This window comes from Coffea arabica, chromosome 9c (assembly GCF_036785885.1).
Source record: "Coffea arabica cultivar ET-39 chromosome 9c, Coffea Arabica ET-39 HiFi, whole genome shotgun sequence".
Lineage (NCBI taxonomy): Eukaryota > Viridiplantae > Streptophyta > Magnoliopsida > Gentianales > Rubiaceae > Coffea > Coffea arabica.
Genome location: NC_092326.1, coordinates 13,277,057 through 13,300,054, shown reverse-complemented (window position 1 = coordinate 13,300,054; position 22,998 = coordinate 13,277,057). Strand labels below are relative to the sequence as shown.

At 40.8% G+C, this 22,998-nt stretch overlaps 2 long non-coding RNA genes across 2 annotated transcripts; both read right to left on the bottom strand.

The window, feature by feature from the left end:
* Positions 1-12,438: 12,438 nt before the first annotated feature.
* On the bottom strand, positions 12,439-14,495 carry LOC140014016 (uncharacterized). Its single transcript, XR_011820869.1, has 2 exons — positions 14,127-14,495; positions 12,439-12,713 (listed from the first exon to the last, which is right to left on the bottom strand). It is a non-coding gene; the product is annotated as an uncharacterized lncRNA (long non-coding RNA).
* Positions 14,496-20,588: 6,093 nt separating this feature from the next.
* On the bottom strand, positions 20,589-22,645 carry LOC140014017 (uncharacterized). Its single transcript, XR_011820870.1, has 2 exons — positions 22,277-22,645; positions 20,589-20,863 (listed from the first exon to the last, which is right to left on the bottom strand). It is a non-coding gene; the product is annotated as an uncharacterized lncRNA (long non-coding RNA).
* Positions 22,646-22,998: the final 353 nt, after the last annotated feature.

Genomic DNA, 22,998 nt, shown 5'->3' with positions numbered 1-22,998 from the left:
AAGAACTTTGCGACTGGAGTTGTAAGAAAGCTACAGGAAGGTTTCTCCATCAAATGCCTGGGTTGATCTCTTCATCAAACTCAAGCCGAGACTTTAGATTCGAAGGCAGTGAAGAGGTAATCTTCGACACTGTTTCTTGCCCATTTCCGTTTCATATGAAATCCAGTTTGCATAACCAGAGATTCTAGGTTCTTCTTCATATTTGGATGTTGAATTGTTGTGTAAAGTTGGGTGCTTATTTGAATCTCTGAACATGAAAACCACGAAACTAAGGAATCAAAAAGCTGTTAGCTTTCGTGCTTTCTTTCCCCTGTGAAATCGAAGGAGTATGGCCCATGGGTTGCAAGTGTTGTCCCTGTTATTCTGTTTGTTCTTGTGATTCAGGTCTTAGGCTGTTTTCTTGGGGTTTTAGGTTTGAAGTCAGTAGATGTTCCTATGGTCTTTGCACTGCCGAATCTTGGTTGGAGTTTGATGAACTTGTGTTATTGTCTTGCTGTATTTTTATGACTTCCTGGTTTGTTTTATTTTTGTTGTTTTGGCTGATTTTGGGCATTGGGTTTTGGAAATGGAAAGCACGAATTGCATAATTTGTTGGATGGTGGGTTTGGAGCATTGTTTCAAAATTTGTATGTTGCCTGGTAACTAAATAGCAGTAAGTCTCAGACAAACTTATGTTCTGTTGTCTCCTTCTCCATGACAACCATTGGTTTCATGACCTTATTTGCTAGCTAATCTGAAATTTGAAAGAGGTAGTTGAATGATTGATAGTGAGCTCGCTTGTTTTGGTCTAAGCTATAGATGTTTTGGTACGAAAGCTACGCGAGTTGAAGCTGCAAAATTTGTAGCAGAACAAAAAGCTTTTGCATTCTCTTTGCTGTTTTCCTTCCTGCAACTGCTCACCAAAGTTTCGGCCATCCAATTTGCTGGTTGATCTTATGTTGGAAAGAGGAATTGGATAAGAGGTGTTGGGTTTGCATGTTTGGGGTCTGAAATACTTGAATCATGTTCGAATACTTGCTGGAAAAATAAACGACCAAGTTGCCGAACCATTTTTGCATGTCTTCCAGAGTTTTACATGATATCTTTCTAAGTTTTCTGCTTGTTTGGATGGTGGTGATTATGTAGTTTACTGCTTAGTCTAAAGTTGTGATGTTGGGTTAAAAAATATCTAATCAAAGCTGTGATTAAGAAATCTGAGTTTGAAAAGAAAATGCAGCAGGTTTCATTTCGGTTGCTAGAGTATAGAAAGTAGTTATAGAAGCTTGTTTTCCTTCATGGATTGCATGGTTTGCATGAAAAGCTTCCAATAATTGCTATCTAACCCCTTGCTTCTTGTCTAATTCTACTATAGCCCAAACAATTGGAAAAATCAATCAAATTGACCCCTTGAACTTTCTTTTTCCTTTCAATTGGATCCTAATTTTGTGAACATGGATTGTTTAGTTATTTAAAGGCTTTTAATGATTCAATTTCATATTTATATGGTTATTTGTGATGCCTTGACCTTTTCTTTTATTTTCGAGGGTAAATAAGTAATTTCACTCTATTAGGGCCCCAACTCAAGAGAGGTACATCCTATCCCTTATTTCCTACTTTATTTGACGTGCCCTATGTGACTTTACATGTTTAATTGCATGCCTCTTGGATGTTTATTTATTCATTGCATTTATTTATCTATTTTCTTTATTGGCTTTATATATTTATTTTAGCTCAATTTGATTATTTGAAAGGCAATTTAATGCCAAGGTTGTAATAGTCAGGTTATTATTTTATTTATTTCTTTCTTTCCCCCCTAGATTGTAGTAGGACCTCCCTAATGTAATAGATAGGGCTTTCTTTGCTTTATTCGCCTTGCGTGATTTGCATGCTTACTTACTATGTGTTACCGCTTTTCTAGGATCTAGCATCTAGATATGCATGCTTATGTGTTATGTGAATTACGTGCTCACATGCCTGCTTGCTTTAAATACGCCCATTTACTTGTGTATATATGGCGAATGCAAATGTATGATATAACCGTGGCTAGTCCAATGCTAGTCATGGTCTTCCCCTCGAGCTCTCACAAATCCAATGCTTGTGAATGAGCGTTAGTAAAGGGCTAGTCCAATGCTAGTCCCTTAGAAATCTTTCTACGCGTTAGATCATAATTGTGTGATAAACTCATTTCATCTCATGCACATCTTTACTTTCTAGGGCCTCTTTTACCATGTTGCATGACACTTTCCTTATATATGTATATCCCTTCTCCGTATTTTCCCTTATATGTATATTCCTTACCCCTTTGTATGGAAACATAACATTAGACTTGTATTTCATTTAAGAAATAGAATTAGGGTAGTGCATTTGCTTGATTAGATAGGAAAACACCCCTTGGATATGGGATATGGACGAGTTTGGCTTTCTAACCTTAGCATGCTCGTATTCCCTCTATTAAAGGGAACATTGAGTCACGAACATTAGTCCCTCGCACCCGATATGATGCATTCTTTTAAGTCACGTATATTTATACAATTATTTTTATTTTTCTTTTCTTTTCTTTTCTTAGAGGCTCATATTTTTCCATTATTCGTGACCTCTTCAAAGAGTCCCTATTGGGCGTCATAATTAATGTGATTGGTACTAATTAAGTTTTGAAGAGAAATTTCGACACCCCCGATACCCTCTTAGGTCTAGGGTTTGTATTCATATGATACATCCAAATGTGATAAATCTTTAGGTTAAAATAAGAAAATCTTTGACTAAATCGTGCAACTAGCCTTGGCTAGGTTGAAAGAGTGCCTTGGATTTTTATCCTTGCCTTCTCTTTCTTCAAATGTGACTCTCGAATCTTTTTCTCTGATTTTCGTAGACTTGGAGTCGTTTAAAAAGGGTTTCTACTTTTTTTTTCTTTAAAAATTCATTTTTTGGTGACTTGATACACATTAACTCTATACCAAGTGGCGACTCCATTTTTCATTCAAAAAACCCTTTTTAAACTATATTTTGGGTCAAATCGTCGCATTTTCAAGTCCCATTGAGACCCATGTTTTTCATTTTTTTTAAATCAAAAATTCATTTTCCAATCAAAAAATTGAATCAAAAGTCATTTTTCTAAACTCGTCTTTTATTTATTTTCTTATTAAAAATGGGGCGCGACAGCCTTCATGGATTTAATGCATAGGGTCTTTAAGCCCTACCTGGATCGATTCGTCGTTGTTTTTATCGATGACATTCTGGTTTATTCCAAGACGTGTGAGGAGCATGAGCAGTACTTGAGAATCGTTCTGCAAACCCTAAGAGAGCATCGATTATACGCCAAGTTAAGTAAGTGCGAGTTTTGGCTGGAGAAAATTTCTTTCTTAGGGCACTTAATTTCCCAAGAGGGCATCTCGATTGACCTGGCGAAAGTAGAGGCTGTGACTAATTGGAAGAGGCCAGAAAATCCCACGAAAATTCGTAGCTTTCTAGGTTTGGTGGGGTACTATCGGCCTTTTATTAAAAACTTTTCCAAACTAGCCGGTCCTTTAACCGACTTGACAAAGAAGCATGGTCGGTTTGTGTGGGATGCCAAATGCGACGCGAGTTTTCAAGAGTTAAAGAAAAGGTTAACCATGGCGCTAGTTTTAGTCTTGCCTAACGGAGTAGACGGTTTTGCTGTTTATACCGATGCGTCGCGGGAAGGTCTGGGGTGTGTGCTGATGTAGAACTGGAATGTGATATCTTTTGCCTCTAGGAAGTTAAAACCCCACGAGCAGAACTACCCAACCTATGATCTGGAGTTAGCTGCGGTTGTTTTCGCTCTGAAAAAGTGGAGGCACTATCTATACGGCGTAACGTTCGAGGTGTACTCAGACCACAAGAGCCTTCGGTACCTTTTCTCCCAAAAGGAATTGAATATGAGACAGCGACGGTGGATGGAATTTCTAGAGGATTACGACTGCACTATCAACTACCATCCGGGGAAAGCGAATGTGGTGGCCGATGTCTTAAGTCGCAAGGCTCAAGTAGCAGGGTTAATAATCAAAGAGTGGGATTTGTTAGAATCCGTTTGCGAGTGGAAACCCTGCCTTGGGAGTCATAAAGCGATTTTTGGTAATATTAAGGTAACATCCACCCTACTAGAGCGGATTAAAGAAGCTCAAAAGGAGGATTCGATGGTGCGAAAATGGGGAGAGAAGGTGGAAAAAGGGGAATCAACCGACTTCAACTTTAGTCCTGAGGGTATTCTAAAATACCGAAACCGAGTGGTGGTGCTTAAAGATGAAACGTTAAAAACGGAGATCTTAGAAGAAACTCATTGGTCCAAGTATACGATCCATCCGGGTAGTAGCAAGATATCAGGACCTAAAAGGAGCCTATTGGTGGGACAATATGAAGAAGGAAATCGCTCTGTACGTGCAGAAATGTCTCGTTTGCCAACAAGTTAAAGCGGAGTACTAAAAACCATCGGGCTTACTACAACCTCTTGAGATACCCGAATAGAAGTGGGAAAACGTCACCATGGATTTCGTTTCAGGGTTGCCGTGAACGCAACGAAAACACGATGCCGTGTGGGTAATCGTTGATCGATTAACCAAATCGGCTAATTTCTTGCTGGTGAACATGAAGTATTCCATGGACAAATTGGCTCAGATGTACATGGACGAGATCGTAAGGTTACATGTAGTTCCTGTGAGTATCGTCTCCGACAGAGATCCCCCGCTTCGTATCTAGGTTTTGGCAGAAATTCCAAGAGACTCTAGGGACTAAACTCAATTTAAGCACCACCTATCACCCTCAGACGGATGGACAATCGGAGCGCACAATCCAAACTCTCGAGGACATGTTAAGGACATACATTCTAGATTTTGGAGGTAATTGGGGTCAACACATGACCTTAGTGGAGTTTGCGTACAATAACAGTTACCATTCGTCAATTTAAATGGCTCCATACGAGGCACTTTATGGGAGGAAGTGCTGGTCACCAATTTACTGGAATGAAGTCGACGAGAGGAAGGTCCTAGATCCAACAGCTATTCCATGGATGGAGAAGGCACGAGAAAAGATCAAGTTGATACGACAAAGACTCCAAACAGCTCAAAACCGACAAAAGAGCTACGCGGATAATCGAAGAAATGACTTGGAGTTCGAAGTTGGAAACCGTGTTTTCCTCAAGGTCACACCATTACGGAGCATCACAGCGGGTAGAGGAAAGAAATTGCAACCGAGGTTCGTCGGACCTTTCAAGATTCTCCAAAGGGTTGGTAAAGTAGCGTATTGCCTGGAACTCCTGTCCAGTCTATCCAGAATTCACGACGTCTTCCACGTTTCGATGCTTAAGAAGTACTATCCCGACCCGTCTCATATCTTACAACCAGAGGAAATCGAAATAGATGAATCGCTCACTTATGAAGAGAAACCTGTACAGTTACTTGACCGAAAAGTTAAAGAGTTAAGAAACAAACAAATCCTTTGATGAAGATATTGTGGAGAAACCATGGGGTAGAGGAGGCTACCTAGGAGGTGGAAGAAGAAATGCAAAAGAAATACCCTGACCTGTTCGTGAATCAAGGTGAGAAATTTCGAAGGCGAAATTCTTTTAAGGGGGAGAGAGTGTGAGAACCTGTAAATTTTCTTATTCTCTAGGTTTTATTTTGTTTAATTGCACACTTTTCCATATTTTCTTTATTACAAAAATTTTCTAAATAATTTTTATGGGTAAATATGGTTTTTACATTATTTTTCTAGTATAAGTTAGTTCATGAGTTTTTAGGAGTGTATATCGGGCGTGGGACCCGCTAATGCAGAAAGTTACGGTAAAATTCGGTCAGTTAGGTTAAGTTTTGTATACCGGGATTAGTTTATCAGGTGTTAAAAGATAATTATAGGTTACCAAATGGATTGGTGTGGGAGAGATGTCGCGCCCCATTTTTTGTAAGAAAAATAAATAGTTTAAAAAGTGAATTTTTGATTCGAAAAATGAATAAAAAGCATGGGTCTAAATGGGACTTGAAATGCGACGATTTGACCCAAAGTAAAAGTTTAAAAAGGGTTTTTAAAACAAAATCGGAGTCGCCACTTGGTATAGAGTTAAGGTGTACCAAGTCATCTAAAATGAAATTTTAAAGAATAAATGGAAAATCCTTTTTAAACGACTCCAAATCTACGTAAATCAAAGGAAAAGGTTTGGGAGTCATATTTGACGAAGGGGAAGGCAAGGATAAAAATCCAAGGCACCCCTTCGACCTAGCCAAGGCTAGTTGCGTGATTTAGTCAAGGATTTTCTTATTTTAACCAAAGAAATTATCACATTTGGACGTGCTATATGAATGCAACCCTAGACCTAGGAAGGTATTGAGGGGGTCAAAATCTCTCTTCAAAGCTTGAATGGTGCCAATCACATTAATTGTGATGCCCAATAATGACCCTTTGGAGAGGTCACGAATAATGCAAAAATATGAGACTCTAAGAAGAGAAAAGGGATAAAATGATTATACAAATATACATGTCTTAAAGGAATGCATCATGTCGGGTACGGGGGACTAATGTTCGTGACTCAATTTTCCCTTTAATAGAGGGAATACGAACGTGCTAAGGCTAAAAAAGCCAAACTCGTCCATATCCCATATCCAAGGGGTTTTCCCTAATCTAGTCAAGCAAATGAACTAACCTAGTTCTAAAGCCTATATGAAATGCAAGTCTAATGTCATGTTTCATACAAAAGGGACGAGTAATATACATATAAGGGAGAATATGGGGGAAGGGGTATATGTATATAAGAAAATAGTCATGCAATATGGTGAAAAAAGCCCTAAAAAACAAAGATATGCGTGAGATGAAGTGATGACACAATCATGCAATCATGATCTAACGCGCGAAGGGCTCCTAAGGGTCTAGCGTTGGACTAGCCCATATCTACGCTCTCTCACAAGCATTGGACTTGCAAGAGCTCGAGGGGACAACCATGACTAGCATTGGACTAGCCACGGTTACGTGCATTTGCATCCATCATACACACATATAAGTAATGTGCATAATTAAAGCAAGTAGACATGTGAGCACGTAATTCATATAACACATAAGCATGCATATCTAGATGCCAAAACCTAAGAAAGCGATTAAACACATAGCACCTAAGCATGCAAAACATATAAGGCAATTAAGGCCCTAACTATTACATTCGGGGGAAGCCTACTACAATCTAAGAGGGGAAACGGAAGGAATAAAACAATGAAATCCCTAACTATTACAAATTTGGGCATTCGAGTGCCTCCCAAATGATAAAATTTAACTAAAATCAAAGCGAAAACTAAGCAATTAAAGAAATAAATAAGGTAAAAATGAAATAAACATTTAAAATCATGCAATTGCACACATAAGACACATATACGCACGTAGGGTCAAATAAAGTCACCAAATCAAGGATAGAGTGTACCTCCCTCGCAATGGTAAGCAAATGAAGGAAAAATGGCTTCAAAACAATAAAGGGTCAAGGCACCAATTTAAATAATAAAGTGTAAACAAAATCACCAAATTCCTCCCAATTGCAACTTAAATGAAACCAAATGATTCATAATTTCCAAGAAAAGTAAACTATGAATCAAATTTTTAAAATAGAAAACTACCAAGGATCCAATTGCAAACATTAATCAATCACTCAAACCCAATTAAAACATTTTGGGAACTCTAAAGGTTCAAGAGCAAAGAAAGGGTCAAGTAACGGTTCAAGTTGCAAATACTCTAGGACCTAATTGCAAGAAATCAACACATAATTGGGCCACAGTGCAACAAAGGGAGACTTGGGGCCAAAGTGCAATTCTTGGATCAATTTCCATGCAAATTTCCATGCAAAGCTACGGAAACATTGTCTGCAACAAGAACATTTCTAACGACAAACATTCTGTAACTAAGAAAACACAGCCGCAGGTCATTTTCGTGCGCCACCTTCCACCTCAAGCACAACTTTGATAAAAAACTTTCAACCAAACATCCAATCCTTTAAATCAAGCAACAAACCTGCCAACTAATCCTCTCACTTTGCAATACAAAACCTTAGATTCAAGCACAAGAAGACGGACAAAAGGAGCATGCAAACCTTGACAGTTCCTACAACTTTCGAACACTTTGAGATTTCAGCAACTACATGCATGGCAGAATTTAACACACATGCAACAAACCAGAACCAAACCCAAGTTCTCACTAAGCCCCTCCCTTTGCCTCATTGCATACAAGACAACGAAAACCAGCATAGGGAAAGATTTCTATGTCAATTCCATGCAAGCTACGGAAAAATAAATTTTCTGCAATCTATTCATGCAAGGCTACGGTGGAAGTTTCTGCAATACAACCTGCTGTCTTCTCCAGTTTACTATCCACCCGAACACATCCCCCATAAACAATCAGCTTTTAAAATAAACAACCATAAGACACACCTCCACTCATCAACCAAGCCAAATATTACACTTTTTGTTTGCAAGATCGAGTCAGAAAAATCTGGGTTGGTGATTGCTAGCAACACAAAGTGCAGCAGTGGTTTTCCATAACAGCAGAACGAAAATTGCAGCAAAAATCTTTAACTCTTGCTTTGAAATGCCAAACCAAACATTCAAGAAAACATGCAAAAGTTCGGACCTTGACACAAACAAGATACTTAGAACAAAAATGGTAAAAAAACAAGAACCACTAAACACTATCACAAGTAAACAGCAAGAAAGAAACACTGCCCGAAGTTTTATGTCATTTTCTGGGTTTGCTTATTCAAACACAAACATCAGCCAATAAATTCAAGCAAGAAGCCATGATACAACTCTATAGAAGACAGCCATGCCTGCCCCCCCCCCCAAAACCAAGTCCGAACAAAACCCAAATCTAGATCTATATATGCCAAAAAAATCTGAATAAAGAACAATCAAAAGTTAGAAGCTTTTCTACAATTTCATTGCTACTTTCTGCAGCTTCCGTAGCTTAACATTCCCCAAAGGCTACACAGAACAAAGTTCAGCAAAACAACATCCTATGCTTACACACTAAAGAGACACAATGAAACGTAAAATAGGCTGTAAAGACAAACAGAAGTGGCGGACTAAAACAGGAACAAGGAACTAAAATGGCAAGATCAAAAAGAAAGGGAGAACCTGATCTGGAGAAAGCTTAAGTTTTTCAGCGTTCTTCTTTCTTCTCGCCTTTTCTCTCGGCCGAAGCTTGCTCAGTTGCCTCTTTGCTTCGTTTCTCCCACAAATCTTCGCTGCCCATGGCATTCTTCCTATCCCTCGCCAGACATGTTCAAGCTTCTGCCGTCAACCCCCCTCCTCTGATTCTCTCTCAAACTCCAGCCGCCAGGACCTCTCTTTTTCCTCCCTCTAGTTTCTTTCTTCCCTAGTCCAAGCTGCGTTCTTTTTCTTCTAAAACCCTAGTCGCTCCTCTCTCAGCTGCCCACTCCTTGCTCTTTTCTCCATAGTTTTCTATTTCCCTCACCTTTTCTCAACCGTCACCTCTCTAGCTCTCTCTATCTCTCGGCTCTCTCTCAATCAGCCGTCAAAACTCTCTCAGATTCTCTTCCTCACGATTTTCCTTTTCTTTTCGCAGCCCTCCTGATCTTTTTACTCTCTGCCGCCGCCTTCTATCTAGAGCCCTCTCGGTTATGTCTTCAGCCGCCAACCACTCTATTCTCTCAACCCCCCAGCCGTCACATTTTGCTCTCTGCTGTCCTCTCTTAGCTAGCTTTTCTTAGGTCCCTTATCCTAGCCGCCCTTAGTTTTCTTCATCAGACTTCCCCCCCTTTGCCGTTGTTCCTTTCTTTTCCTTTTATATTGTCACGCATCTCTCTTAACCGTCATCTGGATGGTCACAAACCACCCCAGCTCAATGCCTCTTCCTTGGCCATCCGATGGCCATCTTGCATGAAACTCTTTTTCTTTTTCTTTTCCCTTTTTTCTTTTTTCTTTTCCTTTTTTTCATTTCATTTAATTAATAATAAATAAAATATAAAGAAAAATAATAACTTAAGTAAAATTGAATAAAATGAGCGAAACTAGCCGTAAAAACACAAAAATGAAATGCTAATTTTTCTTTCTCTTTTTTTTCTTTTTTTCTTTCTTTCTTCTCTTTTTTTTAAATTAAAATGATACAAAATAAAACTTAAATAAAATGTACAAAACTAGTAACAAAAAATATAACAAAAAGCTAAGATTTTTCCTGTGTTGGATTAGTAAAAGGAAATAAAACCTATGCTAAAATGACTTAAAAAATAAAAGACTAAAAATAATTAAAACTAACATAAAAACAAAAATAATAGAAAATAAAACCATACTAAAAATTTGGTGTCTACAGTTTGCCCCTCTTTGTCTGAGTTTTGAAAAAACTTGAGACAAAGAAGTAGACACCAAATACCTACCTGTGTTCTTCGGCTGTAAACGTCTCGAATGATGAATGCTTTAGAAATGAGGATTGATCCCTTTGACAAAATTTTAAAATGGGACTGACTCAGACAAGAAATTTAAAATGTGGGATTGGCCCGAACCAGAAATTTAAAATAGGACTGACCCAAACAAAATTTAAATCATGGGACTGACCCGAACAAAATTTAAAATCATGGGACTGACCCGAATAAAATTTAAAATCATGGGACTGACCCGAATAAAACTTAAAATCATGGGATTGGCCCGAATAAAACTTAAAATCATGGGATTGACCCGCAAAAAACTTAAAATCATGGGACTGGCCCGAATAAAACTTAAAATCATGGAACTGACCCGAACAAAATTTAAAATCATGGGACTGACCCGCATAAAACTTAAAATCATGGGACTGGCCCGAATAAAACTTAAAATCATGGGACTGACCCGAATAAAATTTAAAATCATGGGACTGACCCGAATAAAACTTAAAAATGGAATGCACACTAGTGGGACTGACCCATGTTTGGTGGCAATAAAGATGAAATGCACGCTAGTGGGACTGACCCAATGCTAATGGAGATAAACTAAAAACAACACACACGTTAGTGAGATAGACTCGATGCTAACGGCGGTTGAATAAAAATGCACACGTTAGTGAGATAGACTCGATGCTAACGGTGGTGAAATAAAACGCACACGTTAGTGAGATAGACTCGATGCTAACGGTGGTGAAATAAAAACGCACACGTTAGTGAGATAGACTCGATTCTAACGGTGGTGAAATAAAAACGCACACGTTAGTGAGATAGACTCGATGCTAACGGTGGTGGAATAAAAACACACGCGTTAGTGAGATAGACTCGATGCTAACGGTGGTGAAATAAAAACGCACACGTTAGTGAGATAGATTCGATGCTAACGATGGTAGAATAAAAACGCACACGTTAGTGAGATAGACTCGATGCTAACGGTGATGGAATAAAAACACACGCGTTAGTGAGATAGACTCGATGCTAACGGTGGTAGAATAAAAAAGCACACGTTAGTGAGATAAACTCGATGCTAACGGTGGTGGAATAAAAACACGCGCGTTAGTGAGATAGACTCAATGCTAACGGTGGTGGAATAAAAATGCACATGTTAGTGAGATAGACTTGATGCTAACGGTGGCGAAATCGGTGAATTAAATGTAGTTGTCAAGAATGGGGAATGGAAGGGTGCACGGCGGGCGCTGAGATTTCATCAACAAGAAATTGAAATTTGTCAAGGAACAAGAAATTAAATTCAAGTTTGATTTTTGAGAATCTTTTCGAAAATAATTTGGCCCAATTTTCACCAATTATTACGCAGCCGATCAATTAATTTGCATTATGGCATGGTTGCTCCTCCTTGAGGCCTTAATTCGTAAGATTCTGACTTACGCTTCTTCATCGATTTCAACCATGGATACCTGCACAGGGGGCTTGCCAAAGTACAACATGCACTGTATTTTAAAATATTGCACTTACTACTCATGGAAAGAGCAGTGTGATTGATTTGAAAGTCTTGCTTGACTCTTTGACGAAATCCTCAAATGGACTATAAAAAATTTGCCCCAGTGTGGGCCTATTTTGCGAAATCTTACAAATAAAAGAATTTGCCCCAGTGTGGGCCCATTTGATTGCAAAAATTTGTTCAAATGATTCCCCATTTATTTGAACCAAGAGAAATCGCACTTTCCAAAACTTAGAAAGTAATTATATATACAACGAAAAGAAATTTGAACGTTGAGTTTGAACTTATGCAGAAATTTCATGATGAATCTCTCAGAATAACACCAAATTACAGAAGATTTCTTCCTCACTTTTAGCATCTGTGCTTAGAGTAGCGGGTCACCACTTCTTGTTGGCTCATCTTTCAGGACCAATCAAGTTGGGCGTTATTTCACCTTCCCCTAAGCCGTACCAAAGGAGTTAGCGGACTGCCTGCCCAGCTCTCGCCAGGACTACTAAAACGGTCAAACACTAACTCAAGTCGTTCGGGAAAATATTGGCGCGCTTAATCAACCCAATAAATGAGAAACGGGAAAACAAAAGGCAAAACGTAAAGCGAATAGTGGCTGCCACGTCACAATCCGCCAAGATCCCATTGATTACAAGAAATTTCCAACAATCACTGAAAAGAGTATATACAAGTCAAGTACAATCCATTGGATAGGAATACACCCTATTACAAACCACTTTTGTATGGTTACAAGCCAAAAGAAAGCATTTAAATCCAAGTACAACAAAGGTTCCAACTATTGAGGAGCTATACAAAATCTCTCGACTAGCTCCACTCAACTTACTCATCACAGTCAAAAGTCCAAAAGATAATTCCCTGTAAGGAAAACAAAATTTAACGGAGTGAGCTTTCGCCCAATGAGGTACTATCACGTACATATACCAAGATCACATAAACTCAAGAGCATTCAGTCCAAATACGTTCGTCAAGTAAGTAAAAGCAATAACACCCAAGTGTAAGGAATAAAAGGATACGGATGGCTCTCAGGAGCCCTTTTCCTCTTTTGCCATACTTGATCTCATCTCATTGACTCTCCGTCAATGTATACCAGGTAATCATGACCGTAGACCCCTCTTTACTCCAATTATCCGTCCACCTCACTTTCCCCTTACCGGGCCCGAACACCACACAGTACAGAATTGGTATTACTCGAGTAAACCGGAATCTAGGGTCTCATACCCAAAGATTCTCAAATACAGTTCCCATGGCTTGTCAAATGTCCCCGACCAAGTCCTTACTGGCTCGAGTCCATTGACTTCCAATGAGGTAGAGCTCAAAGTAAACAGTACAGATCCAGAGTTACATTAAGGATCGGCATCCAAGCGACACCAAATCAAACACAGTCAAGAGTATTCAAGTTATATCATAACCAAACAAGTAGGCCAGAGAGTACGAGAGTGGTAAAGTACACCCTCGCCTCACCTAGTCCAAACAATCATCACAACTAGTCCAAAACACAGAATTCAAGTACAAGAAAGCCACGGAATAACAAATATGTGAGTAGTACACTCACCAAGTCAAACAAAGTAATTTCACAAGTTTTCGCCCGACGTGAGCCTCGGATCACCGGCACGCCCTATAATAATCAAGAAAGTACAATTAAGACTCAAACACGAGTCGAATACCTTTTAATAGGAACTATTAAGGTAAAACCCAAATATAGCTTGGAAATGAAAAATACATAATATTTAGGGTTAAAAGTAGAAACAACCCTAAAATTATTCATTTCTAGTCAATCTCAACCCAACTCACAAGGATCCAATGCCCTAGACACTCGGACAGCATTTCCCCTAAAATTTCAGCTTTTCCAACCTACAAGACACCAATAAAAACCATCCAACACAACCACAAGCACCCAAACACTTCATAAGGCATTCAATATACTTCATTAGGGTCACAATACCCCTCAATACTAGCCAATTAGAAGCTCAACAATCAACCATAGCAAAGCCCCAATTGAAACCCTAAATCTGAAATTTTCCGCATAAGCGGCAATTTTCCGCAATTAACTACAATTAACGCACAAGTGAGCTATAAAACACCATTTGGAACCACCAAATCAAACCCAATCATATCCATCATATGAAACCAGAAAAATTCCAAGAAAAATCAGAAAATTAGGAAACTTCACTCCAATCCACCAAATCTTCCGTACAATCACGTATATAGCTACTATAAGGCACCACTTGGCCAAAATTAGAAACAAAAGATGAGTTCCAAGCAATATACCTTAGTTCTTCAAGAAAGGTTGAAGCTTAGAGAGTTTTCTTCCAAAACAACACCACCAAGGTCTTCAAACCCTCCTAGCAAGATGATTCTACGGACTAATTCAAGAAACAATCGGTTGATTTTCAAGATTGAGCAAGGATTTGGAGATGAAAGGTTGAAGAATGTTTTTCCTTCTTGGCTGGAGAGGTTCGGCTATGAGGAGGTGAAGAATGAAGAGGTTTTGGTCAAATTTGGACTTTTATGTAATGACAAAGAAAGTTAGGCAAAGTTAGGTAAGCTTGGTCCAACCACATTTGGACACGTGGCACCTTGTTTTGTTTAGTGTTATCCTCTTGTCCCTCCAGAGTTAATCCATCTAGGTAACCTCTAATCATCTCCTAACACCTAGTAATGAAATCCCTTTATGAACAATTTAACCGAATTGGTCGAATTTCTCTCACTAAATGCACTAGCGGGTCCCACGTCCAAAATACGTTCCAAATTTCTCACGAACTACCTTATACTAGAAAAATGATTTAAAAACTATATTTACTGATAAAATGTTAATAAAAGTAATATAATAAAGAAAATACAAGAAAACGGTGCACAGGAATAAAATAATAAATAAATAAATAATAAATTTTTTTTTTTTTTCTGGGTTCTCACATCCTCTCCCCCTAAAAAAAATTTCGCCCTCGAAATTGCTCACCTGGGTTACTAAACAGCTCAGGGTATTTCTTTTGCATCTCTTCCTCCAATTCCCAAGTTGCCTCCTCTAAACCATGATTCCTCCACATAACCTTCACTAATGGGATTTGCTTATTCCTCAGTTCCTTAATCCTTCGATCGAGTACTTGTACAGGTCTCTCTTCGTAGGTGAGTGCCTCATCTAACTCAATCTCTTCTGGTCGCACAACGTGGGTTGGATCAGGATAGTACTTTTTCAGCATTGAAACATGGAAAACGTCATGAATCCGAGATAAACTTGGCGGCAACTCGAGTCGGTACGCTACTTTCCCAATTCGTTGGAGAATTTTGTATGGCCCCACGAACCGTGGTTGAAGTTTCTTTCCTCTACCCGCAGTGACACTTCGTAGTGGCGTGATCTTAAGGAAGACACGGTCTCCAACTTCGAACTCCAAATCTTTCCTTCGGTTATCTGCGTAGCTCTTTTGTCGGCTTTGAGCTGTTTGGAGTCTTTGACGGATCAATTTAACCTTTTCTTGCGCATCCTCCATCCAAGGAATGGTTGTTGGATCTAGAACTTTCTTTTCCCCCACTTCATCCCAATAAATGGGCGAACGACACCTTCGTCCGTAGAGAGCTTCGTATGGTGCCATTTGAATGGACGAATGGAAACTATTATTATAGGCAAACTCTACTAAAGTCATATGTTGGCCCCAATTACCCCCAAAATCTAGAATACACGTTCGTAACATATCCTCGAGGGTTTGAATTGTTCGCTCCGACTGTCCATCCGTCTGGGGGTGATAAGTTGTACTAAGGTTAATTTTGGTCCCTAAGTGCTCCTGAAATTTTTGCCAAAACCTTGATACAAAACGAGGATCTCGGTCTGAAACTATACTCACTGGAACCCCATGTAACCTCACAATTTCATTCAGGTACAACCGAGCCAGTTTATCCAGGGAATCTTTCACATTCACAGGTAAGAAATGGGCCGATTTGGTCAACCGATCAACGATCACCCAAACGGCATCATGTCCTTTTTGAGTTCTTGGCAATCCAGAAACAAAGTCCATCGTGATATTTTCCCACTTCCATTCAGGTATCTCAAGAGGTTGTAACAGTCCAGAGGGTTTTTGGTGTTCAGCCTTAACTTGCTGGCAAATCAGACAGGTTTGGATATATTGAGCAATCTCCCTCTTCATTTTATCCCACCAGTACAACCGTCGCAAATCATGGTACATCTTATTACTACCAGGATGGATCGTGTATTTTGATCGATGGGCTTCCTCCAAAATTTCTCTTTTCAGGTTTTCATCATTGGCCACCACTACTCGATTCTTATATCTTAAAATCCCTTCGGGACCCAAATTGAAATCAGGTAATGCTTCCTTTTCTACTTTTTCCTTCCACTTTTGTACCATCGGATCCTTCTCTTGGGCTTCTTTAATTCGATCAAGAATAGTAGAGGTTACCCGAATATTCCCAAAAGTTATTTTCTTACATCCCAATCTAGGGTTCCACTCACTAGCTGCTCCTAACATCTCCCACTCCTTGACCATCAACCCGGCTACTTGAGCCTTCCGACTTAGGGCGTCCGCTACTACGTTAGCCTTACCAGGATGGTAGTTGATCGTGCAGTCATAATCCTCTAAGAGTTCCATCCACCGACGTTGCCGCATATTCAACTCTTTTTGGGAGAACAGGTACTTAAGACTCTTATGGTCTGAATAAACCTCAAAGGTAATCCCGTAAAGATAGTGTCTCCACTTCTTCAAAGCAAAGACCACAGCAGCTAACTCCAAGTCATGGGTAGGGTAGTTTTGTTCATGGGTTTTTAGTTTCCTAGAGGCAAAGGCAATCACGTTCTGGTTTTGCATTAACACGCATCCCAAACCTTCCTTCGAAGCATCGGTATATACTGTGAAACTGTCCTTTCCATTAGGCAAGGCCAAAACAGGAGCTCTGGTTAACCTTCGCTTCAACTCCTGAAAACTGGTTTCACACCTAGTATCCCACACAAAACGACCGTTTTTCTTCGTCAGGTCTGTTAAAGGACCGGCCAATTTGGAAAAGTCTTTAATAAAGCGTCTATAGTATCCAGCCAACCCTAAGAAACTGCGAATTTCAGTGGGATTTTCTGGCCTCTTCCATTCAGCCACCGCCTCTACTTTCGCGGGGTCTACTGTAATACCTTCTTTTGAAATCACATGTCCTAAGAAAGAGATTTTCTCCAGCCAAAATTCACACTTACTAAATTTGGCGTATAGCTGATGATCTCTCAGGGTTTGTAACACTAACTTCAAATGTTGCTCATGTTCCTCACGGGTTTTAGAATAGACCAAAATGTCGTCAATGAACACGACAACGAATCGGTCCAGGTAGGGTTTGAAAACTCGATGCATCAAATCCATAAAGGCGGCAGGGGCATTGGTCAACCCGAAAGGCATGACCGCAAACTCAAAATGCCCATATCTAGAATTGAAAGCAGTTTTGGGTACATCTTCTTGCTTAATTAGCAACTGGTAGTAACCCTGTCGGAGATCTAACTTTGAAAAGACCACTGCGCCTTGTAGCTGGTCGAACAGTTCATCGATGTGGGGAAGTGGGTATTTGTTCTTAATGGTCATGTTGTTTAGTCCCCGATAGTCGATACACAGTCTTAACGTTCCATCCTTCTTCTTAACAAATAGTACCGGAGCCCCCCAAGGAGATCCACTCTCACGAATAAACCCACGCTCCAACAGGTCTTGCAACTGCAACTTCAGCTCCTTGAGTTCAGCAGGTGCCATTCGATAGGGGGTCTTAGAGATAGGTGACGCTCCTGGCAATAGGTCAATCTTAAACTCTATCTCTCTCTCCGGAGGTAAAGTTACTAATTCATCAGGAAACACATCCGGATATTCACTTACAATAGGCACATCTTCAACCCTCAGCTTATCAGTGGGAGTATTTATAAGAAAAGCTAGAAACCCTTGGGCCCCTCTATACAAAAATTTTCTGGCCCGAATACCCGAAATCAATGCAGATGAGGCTAAACTACCTCTTACATCTAGCCTTAAGGTCGCCTCCCCCGGTATACGAAATTCCACTACCTTTCTCTTACAATCGAGCTGTGCATCGTACTTAGCTAGCCAGTCCATACCCAATATAACGTCGTACCCCTTAATGGCCAAACTTATAAGATTCCCTAAAAGCTTTCTCTCTCCTACCCATATTTCACAATTCGCATACATCAAACCAGTAATCAAATGTTGGTTCCCCGTAGGAGTACTAACCTCTAAGTCATAAGGCAAGCTAACGGGTTTTATATCAATACCGCACATAAAATCGGGGTTAACAAAGGAATGGGTAGCACCAGGGTCTATCAAAATCCTAGCTAGACGATGGAAAACAGGGATCGTACCTTCTACAACCCCAGAGGAATCAGGGACTTGTTGTTGCTCAAGGGAGTAAACCCGAGCTGGCACCTTTGGCTTTGTCCCTTCTACCTTGGACTGTCCCGAGTTGGCCTTCGACGACTGAGTGGTTGCTCTCGTCTCCCGAGGTAACACTGGGCAGTTAGCTATTTGATGCTCTGCACTCCCGCAGCGCAAGCATCTTCTCTCCTTCCTCCAACAGTTGTCCTCAGTGTGGTTTGGTTTTCCACAAAATCCACAAGGTCCACGTGCAACTGAGGCCGAACTTCCTTGTGAGGTGCTCTTCTGCGGGCCCCGTCCATTGTGACCACCCCTTGGCGGAGTCCCTCGCGTCATTCCCGGTTGCCTTCCTCCACCGGCTCCTCTTCCAAACTTGGGAGGGGTCCCTTTATCCCCTTGGGTCGAGCTACTCGCAGAGAACCCCCGTTTTTTCACCTGAAAGTTCCTTACTTGAAGCCTTGCATTTTCAACTCGCAAAGCTTTCTCCACGGCGTCACTAAAAGTGTGGATCTGGGCTACCGCCAGATCCTTTTGAATTTCCACATTGAGCCCCTGAGTAAAACGCCGAACTCTCCTTTGCTCCGTCAGAATGAGTTCAGGGGCAAACTTGGATAAACGAGTAAACTGGCTCTCGTACTCAGCCACTGATTGAGTCCCTTGGCGGAGCCTAATAAACTCGTCCTCCCTTTTTTCTTGGACTAGAGGGGGAAAGTATTTTGCGTTGAAGTCCCTCACAAAATTTACCCATGTTCTTGGGGTTTGTTCCCGGTCCCATTTCATGCGTATCACATTCCACCAAGAACGCGCGGCTCCTTCCAATTGAAAGACAGCGAAAGTAACCTGTCTCTCCTCTGAGTAGTGTAGGGCGGCAAAAATATCTATCATTTTCTCTAACCACTTTTCGGCCACGTCCGGATCTGGCCCGCCTAGAAATTTTGGCGGAGAGAACTTCTGAAATCTCTCCAGGGCCCGATCTTCACTTTCCACTACATGGCCAGGGTTCCCAGGTTGCTGGATAGGAGGTTGGCCCTGCTGTTGCACTACGTGGGCTAACAGGTCAGTCATTTGCTGCATAGCAGCGGCTATCTGGGCATTAGGGTCAACCCTAGGTTCAGGGTTTGGTTCAGTTGAGGTATCCCTAATACCCTCGTCAGTTGTGGGTTGCCTAACCCCGCGGCCACGGCCTCGTCCACTACGAGTGCCTTCCATTCTCTAGGTCACTCTAAAATCGAGGCACAAACTAATATCAAAAGGCATATCAATATAGTCATATAAGCATGAACAAAATTAAAAGTAAACACCACATAAGGCACGTATACACATAGCACATTTATACATGGAACACATAACTGTGTCAAACAGTCATACATAAGCAGTCAAGCAAATATATACAAAGTACTCCCGTGAAGCCAAAAGAGGGTCTGCCAAAATACACTGTACAACCTAGGTCTCAGAAGTACAAAACAACTAACCAAAAGCTTTTCCTAGGTATCCCTCACACGGGATCAAAACTAGGCCCAAAACCCTAATCTAGTCCTCGACGGAGCCAACCGACTCCCCCCCAGAGCTAGAGCTAGGGCTAGGGGCGCCTCCCTGACCTGGAGCTCCGCCACCTGGAGCTCCCCCTGGCGCATTGGCGCCAATCACCTCCTGGATCAGCGCCCCACACTCATCGATAATCGCGCCGGATCGGTCTCTCACCTCCCGGACTACTCGAATAAGGCGGTCGTTAACCGCCTGCAACTGCTCTCTCAGAGCGTCCGTCCTCTCCTGCTCCATGGCCACGTCCCCCCGGAGCTCTCCGATCCTATCGGCCTGCATCCGCATGATGCCCCTAAGCCTAAGGGTCTCAGTACGCTCCCTGGCGGCGTCACATCTAAGCCTCTGTCGCTCGGCAAGTACCGCCACCACCACGTGGTCCGCGTAGGAGTAAAACTGGCAACGCCTACAGCGGCGGGTCCGGCTAGCGGTATGCCATAGCCGGATCGGACCTCCCGGTCTCTCCTGGTAGTCGACAACCCGTGGGCGCCTCTGAGGTGGCTCGCCTCCACCTGCTCCACTAGTACCGGCCATACCCTACAAAGATAGCAAAGGTTTATAGCTTAGACAATATATTCACACTTAATAGCATCTAATCACAATCCCAAAAGTTCTAAGAAACAGGTTTCAAGTTCGCCCAGGTTATTTCTAGCCTAGGCTCTGATACCACTTGTGACAGCCCCACCTTCCCCTAAGCCGTACCAAAGGAGTTAGCGGACTGCCTGCCCAGCTCTCGCCAGGACTACTAAAACGGTCAAACACTAACTCAAGTCGTTCGGGAAAATATTGGCGCGCTTAATCAACCCAATAAATGAGAAACGGGAAAACAAAAGGCAAAACGTAAAGCGAATAGTGGCTGCCACGTCACAATCCGCCAAGATCCCATTGATTACAAGAAATTTCCAACAATCACTGAAAAGAGTATATACAAGTCAAGTACAATCCATTGGATAGGAATACACCCTATTACAAACCACTTTTGTATGGTTACAAGCCAAAAGAAAGCATTTAAATCCAAGTACAACAAAGGTTCCAACTATTGAGGAGCTATACAAAATCTCTCGACTAGCTCCACTCAACTTACTCATCACAGTCAAAAGTCCAAAAGATAATTCCCTGTAAGGAAAACAAAATTTAACGGAGTGAGCTTTCGCCCAATGAGGTACTATCACGTACATATACCAAGATCACATAAACTCAAGAGCATTCAGTCCAAATACGTTCGTCAAGTAAGTAAAAGCAATAACACCCAAGTGTAAGGAATAAAAGGATACGGATGGCTCTCAGGAGCCCTTTTCCTCTTTTGCCATACTTGATCTCATCTCATTGACTCTCCGTCAATGTATACCAGGTAATCATGACCGTAGACCCCTCTTTACTCCAATTATCCGTCCACCTCACTTTCCCCTTACCGGGCCCGAACACCACACAGTACAGAATTGGTATTACTCGAGTAAACCGGAATCTAGGGTCTCATACCCAAAGATTCTCAAATACAGTTCCCATGGCTTGTCAAATGTCCCCGACCAAGTCCTTACTGGCTCGAGTCCATTGACTTCCAATGAGGTAGAGCTCAAAGTAAACAGTACAGATCCAGAGTTACATTAAGGATCGGCATCCAAGCGACACCAAATCAAACACAGTCAAGAGTATTCAAGTTATATCATAACCAAACAAGTAGGCCAGAGAGTACGAGAGTGGTAAAGTACACCCTCGCCTCACCTAGTCCAAACAATCATCACAACTAGTCCAAAACACAGAATTCAAGTACAAGAAAGCCACGGAATAACAAATATGTGAGTAGTACACTCACCAAGTCAAACAAAGTAATTTCACAAGTTTTCGCCCGACGTGAGCCTCGGATCACCGGCACGCCCTATAATAATCAAGAAAGTACAATTAAGACTCAAACACGAGTCGAATACCTTTTAATAGGAACTATTAAGGTAAAACCCAAATATAGCTTGGAAATGAAAAATACATAATATTTAGGGTTAAAAGTAGAAACAACCCTAAAATTATTCATTTCTAGTCAATCTCAACCCAACTCACAAGGATCCAATGCCCTAGACACTCGGACAGCATTTCCCCTAAAATTTCAGCTTTTCCAACCTACAAGACACCAATAAAAACCATCCAACACAACCACAAGCACCCAAACACTTCATAAGGCATTCAATATACTTCATTAGGGTCACAATACCCCTCAATACTAGCCAATTAGAAGCTCAACAATCAACCATAGCAAAGCCCCAATTGAAACCCTAAATCTGAAATTTTCCGCATAAGCGGCAATTTTCCGCAATTAACTACAATTAACGCACAAGTGAGCTATAAAACACCATTTGGAACCACCAAATCAAACCCAATCATATCCATCATATGAAACCAGAAAAATTCCAAGAAAAATCAGAAAATTAGGAAACTTCACTCCAATCCACCAAATCTTCCGTACAATCACGTATATAGCTACTATAAGGCACCACTTGGCCAAAATTAGAAACAAAAGATGAGTTCCAAGCAATATACCTTAGTTCTTCAAGAAAGGTTGAAGCTTAGAGAGTTTTCTTCCAAAACAACACCACCAAGGTCTTCAAACCCTCCTAGCAAGATGATTCTACGGACTAATTCAAGAAACAATCGGTTGATTTTCAAGATTGAGCAAGGATTTGGAGATGAAAGGTTGAAGAATGTTTTTCCTTCTTGGCTGGAGAGGTTCGGCTATGAGGAGGTGAAGAATGAAGAGGTTTTGGTCAAATTTGGACTTTTATGTAATGACAAAGAAAGTTAGGCAAAGTTAGGTAAGCTTGGTCCAACCACATTTGGACACGTGGCACCTTGTTTTGTTTAGTGTTATCCTCTTGTCCCTCCAGAGTTAATCCATCTAGGTAACCTCTAATCATCTCCTAACACCTAGTAATGAAATCCCTTTATGAACAATTTAACCGAATTGGTCGAATTTCTCTCACTAAATGCACTAGCGGGTCCCACGTCCAAAATACGTTCCAAATTTCTCACGAACTACCTTATACTAGAAAAATGATTTAAAAACTATATTTACTGATAAAATGTTAATAAAAGTAATATAATAAAGAAAATACAAGAAAACGGTGCACAGGAATAAAATAATAAATAAATAAATAATAAATTTTTTTTTCTTTTCCTTTAATTTTAGCAATTTTTCTTTTCTTTTTCTTTTGGAAAATTCTCCAATCTCCTTCCCCAATATAGGGTGCGATCGTAAGTGCCTT